Here is a 12,029-nt window from a genome sequence, read left to right as displayed (position 1 = left end):
GAGCCAGAGTCAAAAAGTGCTTGCCTTGCATGCGCAGAGGTTCGCTGACGGACTGACAAGTAGTGAATGGAAGCGTTGAGTTTAAATAGGAGGGAAACTAAAAAGGCAACCAGCAGCAGCTGACGCCAAACGAGCGTGCCCAGGTGAGGGCAATGGGTAATTGTGACACCTACAATGCATCTGCATTCTTCAAGTTAGTCATTCTGTTAATACCAACTAACAGGCATATGAAAAGTTCAAATAAATAATAATACATTATACTTAGAAGCTCCTTTCAGGACACCCAAGGGTGCTGTACATAGAGTAACAAACAACAATAAAGCAAGAATAAAACAAGCAAATAATAAATAGCAAATTAAAAAAGGCAAGTTTGAAGAGGTGAGTTTTATGTCCGGATTTGAACTCGGACAGGGTGGCAGAATTCCGGAGGCCTGGCGGCAACGAGTTCCAGAACTGGGGGGCAGAGCGGCTGAAAACTCTGCTCCCCATGGAGCTGAGACGGGCAGCCGGTATAGATGGAGGGATGAGGATAATCCCAGAGTATGGGATTGCGTGGCAATGTAAAGGAGGTCGGAGAGGTAGGGAGGGGCATGGTCGTGAATGGCCATGTAGGGTTAGAGGGGGATTTTGCAGTTGATTGGAAGCCAGTGGCGTACTGAAGGACATGGGTGATGTGATGCCGAGAAGCAGGTTTTGGTAATGCTTGCACTAGAGTTATAGATGTTATTTATGCAGACTGGTCACTGACAATCCATATATTTTTCCAAGTGTAGATAGCTGGAATTGATCAAACAAGATTCCATTTTTAAAGAATTTCCTGCAACGGCATGCCACAAAAACCTGCCTGCAAATGTTCTGAACAGTGAAGCGCACTATTATCTTTAACGCAGATTTTTCCAAGGATCCCCGCTTTCGTTGTTTCACTGCATGCCAGATATATAACCGGCACACCACTAAAATCCCAATATTTTCAAAGTCAATAGTGCTATTTGTGAGGTATTTACCTAATTAAAAACAATGGGTTTTTTGCCCTGGTTTCCAGTAACACAGTGATGTGACCTGCAATAAAAGTCTAACGGTCCCCCAAAAAATCTTTTATTCTGCCACAAAAAACTGTGGCCATGTCACCAATGTTAACAACTTTCAGAACAATTTGCAATTTAAATGAGTTATGCTTTTAAACCTTACCTCCGATTTTTATCCTGCCAGAAACTGCAAACTTGTTGCCCAGATTCATCAAAAGAAGAAGAAAATGCAAAAGCAAATACTCCTGACTGCCAAAGCAAATGTATGAAATGGCTTTTAACATCTTACAATAGAAAAGCACGTTTTCATCAGTGAGCACAATATGTACTATTATTTTTATAAGTGTTTTGGTCAAAGGTTATTACTAGGTGTCCTCAGGACCTCATCATTTGCTTGTTGGGTTGTATCACTTTCAATGCCATTTCAGAAATCAGTGTGAAAATTCCTATCCGTCCCAGGTTTTATGGACAATATTGTTGCTAGAGAGTAAGGAAGAGAAGGTTGGGAAGGAAAATAAATCTCAAAAACAGCAAAAGGTTTATTGTGATTGTAATGGTTTCTTAATTGATTAAAAAAGGATTGTTAAAAATATGTCCGACATAACAGATAAAGAAGCATGGCAGCGCAGTGGTTAGCGCGTGTGCAGCACAGTTCTGAGGTCATAGGATCAAACATTCCTGTGCAGAGTTTGCATGTTCTCCCCGTGCTTGCTTGGGTTGCCACTGGGAACTCCGGTTTTCTTCCACATTCCAAAAACATGTCAGGTGGATTGGCCGGTCCAAATTGTCTGAATAAGTGCTCTTCTGTCTCTGTGTGCCCTGCAACTGGCTGTAAACCAGGTCAGGGTGTCCCCTGCCCATTGCCTGGAGATAGATGGGATGGGCTCCAGCACCCCGTGACCCTACTGAAGAAGGGCGGTGCAGATAATGGATAAGAGATAAAGATAAGAAGAGTCCTCGGTTATTTTAAGGACAGGTGTCCAACCCTTTTTTTTCTTTTCAGGTGATTTGTCCATTTTTTGATGTGATTTGTGATGCAAAATGGACCCTGCGTTTTTCCCCTCTGTTTATCCAAAACAAAAATAAAAAAGGGCTGATGGGAAAAAAAGTTGTCTCAGTCAACTTGACTGTCCAGACACTTTTCACAATAACACATTTAAGAAACTACGCATGAAAAGTCAAAAATAATTTAAAAAGCTTTGTTATTAAACATTATGGATTTTTAAGCACTGTAAATCATTACATAATCCTTTTTTTCTCCCTAATATAGTGGCTTGCGAAACTGATAGAGACATACCCCAAGCGACTTGCAGCTGTAATCGGAGCAAAAGGTGGCGCTACAAAGTATTAACTCAATGTGGCTGAATGATTTTGCACACCCAATTTTTCTTTTTTTTTTTGTTGTTGTTAAAAAAGTTGAAAATATCCAATAAAGTGAGTTCCACTTCATTGATGTGTTGTATTCTTGATGCTGCACAAGAAATTACAGTTTTATATCTTTATGTTTGAAGTCTGAAATGTAGCAAAAGGTCAAGGGGGCCAAATAGTTTCGCAAGCCACTGTAGATTATGATTTTTCATTTTTGAAAAATCAACATTACAACCCTTGTTACGCTATTTAAAGGAAAAAAATATCTGTCTAAAAAAAAACAAAGACACAAAACAGGAGCAGCAGGGACGAGTTGGTGGAGTGTGAATGAAAAAAAAGGTTATTTTGTGGGCCGCAGCCTGCCGTGTGTGAGCAAGAGTGTGTGTTTTTGAGTGTTGTGTTTGTTATTGTGTGCGGTTATTTGTTCAATGCCGTGACCAATGAACCACGTGGTTTTCAATTCTCTCCCTGGGTGTCCAAGATCATCATAATGTACTGCAGCTACTCAAACTTAAAAGGAGATTAAAGGTACTCAACCTCCATGTGAAGTCATGCTTATCTGACTTACATCGTTCTTGAAAAGTATTAAACAACTAGGAATACAACCCCCAAGCATCGCCACCAACCCTCTTCCTCTTAGATCAGTGTTTTCTCAACTCGTCGTGGACCTGTTTTCAGTGGGTCAGTTTTCCTGGGCAAGATTATGCGAAGGAGAAGAAAAAACGGACAGTACATGGCGATAATGCCCTGCTCTAGTTGTTTTTCCAGTTCAGTCAAGCAGCACGCATCTCATTTTATTGTGATTTTATCGTTTTTATTTCCCTTTTCTGCCCATTATTCAATTGCCCTCATTATCATTGACTCTTTATTCAGTGTTTACCCCAGAGCGCCATATTTAATCTCATTGCATACAATGTTTTCACAACGTTGGTATCAGTTTTTGATGCTGTAAGTTGTTAAATATGGCAAAATGACATCTGAGCGTGTTAGTGTTACTTGTGGTGTTCCACAGGGTTCAGTGCTTGGCCCCCTTCTTTTCAGCATCTACATGCTTCCATTAGGTGATATTACTCGCACGTACAGTATAATATCAATTTCCACTGCTACGCAGATGACACTCAACTATATCTTCCGTTGGAGGAATCTGCCACACTAAATTGTGGAAATTTGGAGGCCTGCCTCACTGAGATAAAAGAGTGGATGTCACTCAATTTATTGCGTCTTAACGAAATGTTAGTTATTGGTCCATCTAAATGCCGTGACTTATTCTCCAAAACTACTGTGAACATTGACAATTGTCACATCACACAGAGTGACTCAGTTAAAAATGTAGGTGTCATATTTGACCCCGATCTGTCCTTTCAAACACATGTGAAGAAAATTACTAGAACCGCTTTCTTCCATCTTCGCAACATTGCTAAAATTCGTCCTACACTGTCTCAGTCGGATGCGGAGATTATAATTCACTCGTTTGTTACCTCCCGTCTCGATTACTGTAATGCACTACTCTCTGGTCTCCCAAAGTCTAGAATCAAGTCTCTTCAGCTGGTACAAAATGCCGCAGCGAGGCTTTTAACTAGGACAAAAAAGTCAGATCACATCACCCCGATTTTGGCTAACCTGCATTGGCTCCCTGGTAGCTTAAGATGTGATTTCAAAGTTATTTTGGTATTATACAAAATCATACCTGGACTTGCTCCCTCATATCTTTCAAATCTGATTTCTTCTATGTTCCAGTCCGAAGCCTTCGTTCTGAGAGCGCCGGTCTGGTGATCCCAAGAGCCAAGAAGTGTTCCGCTGGTTCGAGAGCGTTCTCCATCCGGGCACCGGTGCTGTGGAATGCCCTTCCCCCTGAGATCCGTTCTGCAACCTCAGTGGAAATGTTTTAATCCAAGCTTAAAACACACTTCTACTCTATAGCATATGAATAACCTATACTTTTCTTGGACAATATCTCTGTATTATTTGTGATTGCAACATCCTTTGCTGTCTGGTAATCCTGAAAGGGGGATGCCACATGTGCGTTCTCTTCTCAAGGTATCTTCATTTTCCTCATGTTGAGGTTTTTGAGTTTTTCCTTGCCCTCATGTTGGTTCCAGATCAGGGGATGGTGTAAAAACAGTCTGAAAAAATAGTCTGTGTAATAACCTGTGAAGCCCTTCGAGACTCTTTGTGATTAAGGGCTATACAAATAAAAATGACTATTTAAAAAAAAAAAGACTAGTTTTTATGAATATCTTCGCTGTCAGCTAAAAACGAAAAAACTAAGTTATTTAAAAAAATCCAACCACCTACCAGCACTGCTGCACCGCACATAAGATTGGTAGCTGCGGGTATATCTGGAGAAGAAGCTGGTCGTTCCTCAGGAGGTAATGCCTACTACCCTCCGACGGGATTTGATCCTTCTTTCTAGGAGCTCAAAGTCCATCATTTTAGCCGAACTCACTGTTGGGAAGACAGGTTAGCCATATCTCATCAGGCAAAGTACCAGGACATTGTGGACGGGGCGACCATCGCTGAGTGGCATGTCACCCTCCACCCAATCGAGGTTGGCGCTCGGGGTTTCCCCGCCACATCTACGCGCAGTTTCCTGCAGCAGGTCGGACTTCATCACAAACAAGTACAGCCACAGTAGCCGAAAGCAGTCCCAGGTAGCTGTGGCTGTCAAGAGGTCGTAGCTGGACCCCTTCTAAAGGTGAAGTCTAACTCAGCTGCCCCACTCTGGAGAGTTGTATAGTTTAAGGGGCGAAACACCTATGATCTTGAGATACCTGCTGAGGATGCAGAAGAGGTCCATAGGAACACCAAAACACTTCACCCGTTAGAATCTTACCATCCACTTCTGTAGTTGTTCCCACAGTCTCTGCTTGTAGCAAAGCAAACCTCCAGTGTTTATTTTATCTCACAATATTAGTATTTTTCAGGAAAATTTTCCCCCCAAAATTAATGTGGATACAACACATTTAAATTACTCTTTAATCCTGCAGATTGAATAAAGTCCATGCAACAAGAAGAAAAACAAATACTGGATGGCTTGACTTGCTGTTGGCTTGTTAATACGATCACTAATTTTATTGTTTAGTGCTGAGGTTTGGCGCAATTCAGAGTCCTTGGTCCCACTATCGCCCTCTGCCATGAGGCAAGAGAATTGCATGCCTCTCTTTGCAGACGCTCAGCACAGTAATACAATACATATCTCTCATTTTGAATAAAAGCAGATAGGTAATCTTCCAGTATAATAAAAGTCCAGGCAACGATAACAAAATTACTGGATTGCTTGGTTTGTAATGCTTTTACTAATTTTATTGTTTGGGGCTTAGGTGTGCAGCAAATCAGAACTCTTGGTCTCACTATCGCCCTCTGCCATGAGACAAAAGAATCACGTGCCTCACTTTGCATCTGCAGACGTTCAGCAAAGTAATTCAATGAATTGTGTTTACAATATTCATAACATGTAAAAATTCAGAAAACAATTCGAAAAGTGTTGAATTAATTTAAAAAGAGTTAAATAAATGGGCCCTTTTAATACATTTTTAATTTCAAATTTCCAGGATAAGAGGTGAGGCACACCCTCACCTGCCTCCTCTGACTGCAAGCTGTATTGATTTATGTCTGGTTAGGAACTGTGTGTAGTAATACGGATTAAAACCTGAGAAGTAGGCTGAAAATATGTTAAAAATCCGACACAAAATGGAAGAAAGAGCCTTCAGCAATGCAGGATCCCTCCCATTGTTGATACCCCTTCTTTACAGTAAATATACGGCGAAATAAAGGAACAAGGTGTACTTCCTGTTTGGCCAAAAACACGGGCCAGCTCGTCTTAAAAGGTTTCGTCGCCACCCTGCTCTGTTGTCTAGCTCAAAGGCGCCTTGAGCAATGAAACTGAATCCTCAACGAGGCCGCGTATATTTGGATAACAATTTTCAGAGCGGTGGCACCCCCAAAGTGGGAAAAGAAAATGAATGGCCAGAAAGAGAACAAAGATAACTAAAACAAGCAAGCCAGGAAATGAATTATAAGTTATACTGGATAACAGATTGGTCCAAATCACGCCCTGCGGGCCAAATCCGGCCCATGTAAAGGTTTTCTACGGCCCCTGAGATGATCTTGATTCACTATTGTATTGTATATTAAAAATTGCGTTTTTTTTTTTACTTTGTCACTTTTTTTTAAAAAGTGATGTTTTTTCTCTCTGGCTACATATATATCTCTTCTTTTTACTCACCTCTCCCCTCTCTGTCCTTCCACCTGTTTCTCACGTTCTCTTTCTCTACTTAGATCTTTCTCTCCCTACCTCTCTTTCTCCCTCTTTACTATTCATCACTTTCTCTCTGTCTTGGTCTATCTATCTCTCTATTTCTCTATCTATCTATCTATCTATCTATCTATCTATCTATCTATCTATCTATCTATCTATCTATCTATCTATCTATCTATCTATCTATCTATCTATCTATCTATCTATCTATCTATCTATCTATCTATCTATCTATCTATCCATCATATATCTCTCCCTACTTATCTGTCTCTCTCTCTACCTACCTATCTCTCTATCCCTCTTTAGCTCACTTTCTCAACCCATCTCTCTCTCTCTCTTTCTCTCTCTCTCTCTCTCTCTCTCTCTCTCTCTCTCTCTCTCTCTCTCTCTCTCTAGCTACACTTATCCTTTTGCTTCCTACCTATTTATCTCTCTACCTATCTCTCTATTTCTCTTGACCTGTGTATCTCTTTGTTTCTCTCTATCACACCCTTTCCTGTCTCTCTCTCTAGATCCCTATCTGTCTCTCTCCCTACTTATTTATCCCTTTATCCAACTGTCTTTTTCTTTCTCTTTCTCTGCATTTCCACCGCTTTCTTTTTCTCTGTCTCACTCTCTCTACCTATATCCCTTGAGTTACCTATATCCATCTATACCTCTATCTCTTTCTATCTACCTATCAAACTATCACTCTACCTCTATTTCTCTCTACCAATCTATCTTTCTTTTTCTGCCTCTCTCTATACACCTTTCCCTCTCTAGCCACCTATTCATCCTTCCTGCAACCTATTTCTTTCTCTACTGCTCTACCTCTGTCTTTCTCTTTTTCTTTCTATTGATCTCTCTCTCTCTTACGTTCACTCTCTCAACCCATCTATTTCTTTAGATACCTATCTATTTCCTTCTTTCTCTACCTTTCTATCTTCTTCCCTACCAACCCACCTACCTACCTATTTCATTCTGTACCTCTCTACCTATCCGTCTCCCTACCACCCTACCTATCTGTCCCTCTTTCTCTCTCTATCTTTCGATCTTCTGCCCTACCTACCTACCCACCTACCTACCTATTTCTTTCTCTACCTCTCTACCTATCCGTCTCCCTACCACCCTACCTATCTGTCCCTCTTTCTCTCTCTATCTTTCGATCTTCTTCCCTACCTACCTACCCACCTACCTACCTATTTCTTTCTCTACCTCTCTACCTATCCATTTCCCTACCACCCTACATATCTGTCTCTCTCTTTCTCTTTCCATCTTTCTCTCTGTATCTGTCTCCCTAGGGCATGATAGTTTACATCAACAGTACAAGATGTATCAGGATTGGGTATTGGTCTGCAAGTAAAATAAAGAAACCAAAGGCTACCCATAGCCTGAATAATACCGGCTTATTTTTATTAATTTTTCTGTAACAGAGATTTTCATACAAAATAAATGTATGTTTTTACCTGTTGAAATTTGAAGATTACTGACGGAGACCTAAACAACATTGTTTCAGTCATCTAGACATATTGGAATAGAATTTAAGTGTTGAGTACGTTTACCCATGGTCACTAGACTGTATGTGTCTTTTTATTTTTTTTTCTTCTTATAAATGTTCAACATCAGCCTTGTAGCCATTGATTTTATTTGGCACTCTGTCCGTTTGACTTTGACGCTCTTGCAGTATGACCACGGCTGTCACAATACTATTGGTTGACCTCCCTTGTTGAACTTTGTTGATATAGTCAAGTCAAGTCAAGTCATTTTTATTTGTATAGCCCTTAATCACAATAAGTCTCTAAGGGCTTCACAGATTACACAGACTATTTTTCAGCCGACAAGAAGAGTAGGTTATTATTCATATGCAATGGAGTAGAAGTGAGTTTTAAGTTTAGATTTAAACATTTCCACTGAGGTTGCAGATCGGATCTCAGGGGGAAGAGCATTCCACAGCACCGGTGCCCGGATGGAGAACGCTCTCGAACCAGCAGAACACTTCTTTGCTCTCGGGATCACCAGAAGACCGGCACTCTCAGATCGTAGGCTTCGGACCGGGACATAGGGGCAGATCAGATCTGAAAGATAAGAGGGAGCAAGTCCATGTATGATTTTGTACAATACCTTGAAGTCACATCTTTGGCTAACTGGGAGCCAGTGCAAGTTAGCCAAAATCGGTGTTATGTGATCGTACTTTTTTGTCCTAGTTAAAAGCCTCGCTGCGGCATTTTGTACTAGCTGAAGAGACTTGATTCTGGACTTCGGGAGACCGGAGAGTAGTGCATTACAGTAATCGAGATGGGAGGTAACAAATGCATGAATTATAGTTTCCGCATCAGACTGAGACAGTATTGAACGGATTTTGGCAATGTTACGAAGATGGAAGAAAGCGGTTCTAGTAATTTTCTTTACATGCATCTCAAAGGTTAGATCAGGGTCAAATATGACACCTAAATTTTTAACTGAGTCACTCTGTGTGATGTGACATTTGTCAATGTTCACAGCAGTTTTTGAGAATAAGTCACGGCATTTAGATGGACCAATGACTAACATTTCGGTCTTTTCAGAGTTAAGACGCAAGAAATTGAGTGACATCCACTCTTTTATCTCAGTGAGGCAGGCCTCCAAATTTCCACAGTTTAGTGTGGAAGATTCATGTTACCTGCGGTGTTCGGCAGGGTTCAGTGCTTGGCCCCCTTCTTTTCAACATTTACATGCTTCCATTAGGTGACATTATTCGCAAGTGCAATATCAGCTTCCACTGCTACGCAGACGACACTACTTTTTCGAGTACTTTAGAGAGGAAAGGTAGGTTTGACACAGGTCTGTAATTACTTAATACTTCTGGATCAAGGTTGGGTCGTTTCAGTGTGGGTTTAATAACGGCGGACTTAAAAGCTGCTGGAACTACACCTGAGGAGAGTGATATGTTTATAATATTTAGAACTGAAGGTCCAAGGACGCCAAAAAGACTTTTAATAAGTGAACCTGGGAGCAGGTCGAACTGGCAAGTTGTCGGTTTGGCCGCATTTACCACCTGTTTGAGATCATCAAGTGACAGTTCACTAAAACCGGCCATTTTCCCAAGGCAGCCACCCTGTCGTGCATCTGTAAATTTCAGTCCTTTAATATGTGTGGTATTAATAATTTCTTTAGCAATTTCTTCCTGTATGCATTGAATCTTCTTAGTAAAGAAGACCATTAAGTCCTGAGCAGAGTGTGTCGAACTATCTGCGATAGTCTGTTGCCTTGTAAGCGATGCTACAGTGTCAAAAAGGGCTTTGGGGTTGTTCTTTTGAGACGCAATCACCTTCGAAAGGTAGGCCGATTTTGCAGAGGCAAGGGCCGCTTTATACTTTAACAAGCTGTCACACCAGGTTTGATGGAAAACCTCAAGCTTGGTAGCGCGCCATTTTCTTTCCAATTTCCTGCATTCTTGTTTAAGGGTTCTAGTTTCATCAGTAAACCAAGGCGTGCGTCTTTTCGGACGTGATTTTAGTTTTATGGGCGCTATTGAATCCAGCACACTAGTCAGGGTGGTATTGAACTCATTCATGAGTGAGTCAATCGAGCCATTGTATGTAGGAAAGGACGCAACTGCTCCAGGAAGGAGTTCAAAGAGCTCAGAAACTGTGCCAGTGCTTATATTGCGTCCGCTAAATACTTCAGCTTTTTTAACACTACACTTAGCTAGCACCTCAAATGTAACTAAATAATGATCCGAGATAACGGTAGTACACGGTAACACCATAATGTTTGAGGTTAAAACTCCTCGAGTCAGAATCAAGTCTAGCGTGTTCCCATTTTTATGGGTTGGCAAATCAACCAGTTGATTAAAGCCAAATGCATCAATTAGAGTCCTAAACGCAATAGTAAGTGAATTGAGTGGGGAGTTCATATGAATGTTAAAGTCTCCCATAATTATAATTTTGTCTGCATAGGTTACTAGTTCAGACAAAAGTTCAGCAAATTTGTCTAAGAAAGTTGTGTATGGCCCAGGTGCACGATAGATAGTTATTACATAAATTGACAATAGAGAGGATCGCATCACAAGAGCCTCAAACGCCTTGTAATTATTAGAGGTACGTGGATTAAATTTGAGCGATTTTTCAGAAACTGTCTATGTTATGAAGCGGTCAACGGCAGAGAGGAATTGCCTTACAGTTGAGCTGCAAATGAGGTTTTACAATCGTACTGCCCGCACGAGTAAGTGCACATTGGTGTCCTACAAGAGAGTTTATATGTTACGTAAGGGATAGAACTGCATTGATGCCCTCGGGTCTCTTTAAAATCGCGGTGGGCTCGACAGATGGTCAAAAGCATCAACTCATGTTTTCTGTTTTCTTTTCTGCAAGTGATCGCCGCTCGAGTGTGCAAACTACTTGCCGCAAATACCAAAACACAGAAAGTGGGTCACTCGGTCTTGCAGTGGAGATCTAAAGTCAGCGTGTGGTAGCTCCAATGTGTGTGGGGATATAGTGCTGGATTAGGCTTGGATGAGGGTGAGGATGGAGTTTGGGAACTTCGTATTCTTAGGGTGAAGTCGCAGTTCACGTTAAGGTCAAGAGAAAGCTGGAGATAAACAGAAAATGAATTGAATTGTCTTTATTGTCATTCCAACGAGATTAGACATGGCACTCAAGAATATGCATAAATGCGTAACAAAATACGGTAAGTAAATCAAATAATCAACAAAACACGTGATCAGTGAAATTTACAAATGAGATTGGTTTGAAATTCACTTTTTGTCATAGCAAGACAGGTTAATTTTAAGAATACTCATTCAGGCGCACAAGAAGACTGGTTGTCCACAGAAGACAAATGCAAGAGAGGACAGGTCACTGTGGAGGAACTCAAGGCGTAATCGTTTCCACACTGCAGCCAGAATTGGGGTCTGATGACGACACAGTATCCCACCGTTTGAGACTGAAGCCAAACACTGAAATGACTAAACCTCTCATTAGCAAAATAAATTCAAAAAGCTTGACTGAGCTTTGCTGGGGAGCATGTTGTGTGGACAGACGATAACTGGTCCAGAGTTCATTCCAGTGATGAAAGCAAATTTAATTCATTTGGGTCTAATGGGAAGCATTATGTTTGGCGACACATCGGAGAAAGACTGAATCCAAAGTGTGTAGTAAAAAGTCAGTGATAGGTGGACCAGGAAGTGTCATGGTTTGGGGCCCACATGGCAACATGGCAGCGTAAATACAAATGTGTATCAGAACCTTCCTCAACAGCACATGGTTCCTTACTTCCGTTCCTCACCGAATCCACCTTCAGTCTGCATGCAGGACAATGCTCCATGTCACACAGAAAAACAGGTAAATAAGACCATTGAAGGTGAAACATTGAATCAATGGCATGGCCTGCCCAGAGTCCTGATATCAACCTAAAAGAGA

General features: G+C 41.1%; 1 protein-coding gene across 1 annotated transcript in view; it reads left to right on the top strand.

Annotated features, from left to right (window-relative positions):
- Positions 1-4,345, top strand: part of otud7a (OTU deubiquitinase 7A) — a 56,028-nt gene extending 51,683 nt beyond the window's left edge. Inside the window, exon 14 of the mRNA XM_088340201.1 lies at positions 4,138-4,345. The gene's annotated coding sequence lies outside the window, so the exon portion shown is untranslated. The remainder of the gene's footprint in view (positions 1-4,137) is intronic.
- Positions 4,346-12,029: the final 7,684 nt, after the last annotated feature.

Source organism: Urocampus carinirostris, chromosome 7, assembly GCF_059441175.1.
Source record: "Urocampus carinirostris isolate Australia breed hairy pipefish chromosome 7, RoL_Ucar_1.0, whole genome shotgun sequence".
NCBI classification, from domain to species: domain Eukaryota; kingdom Metazoa; phylum Chordata; class Actinopteri; order Syngnathiformes; family Syngnathidae; genus Urocampus; species Urocampus carinirostris.
Note: the sequence above shows the minus strand (reverse complement) of the source record. Positions and strands in the feature narration are given on the sequence as shown.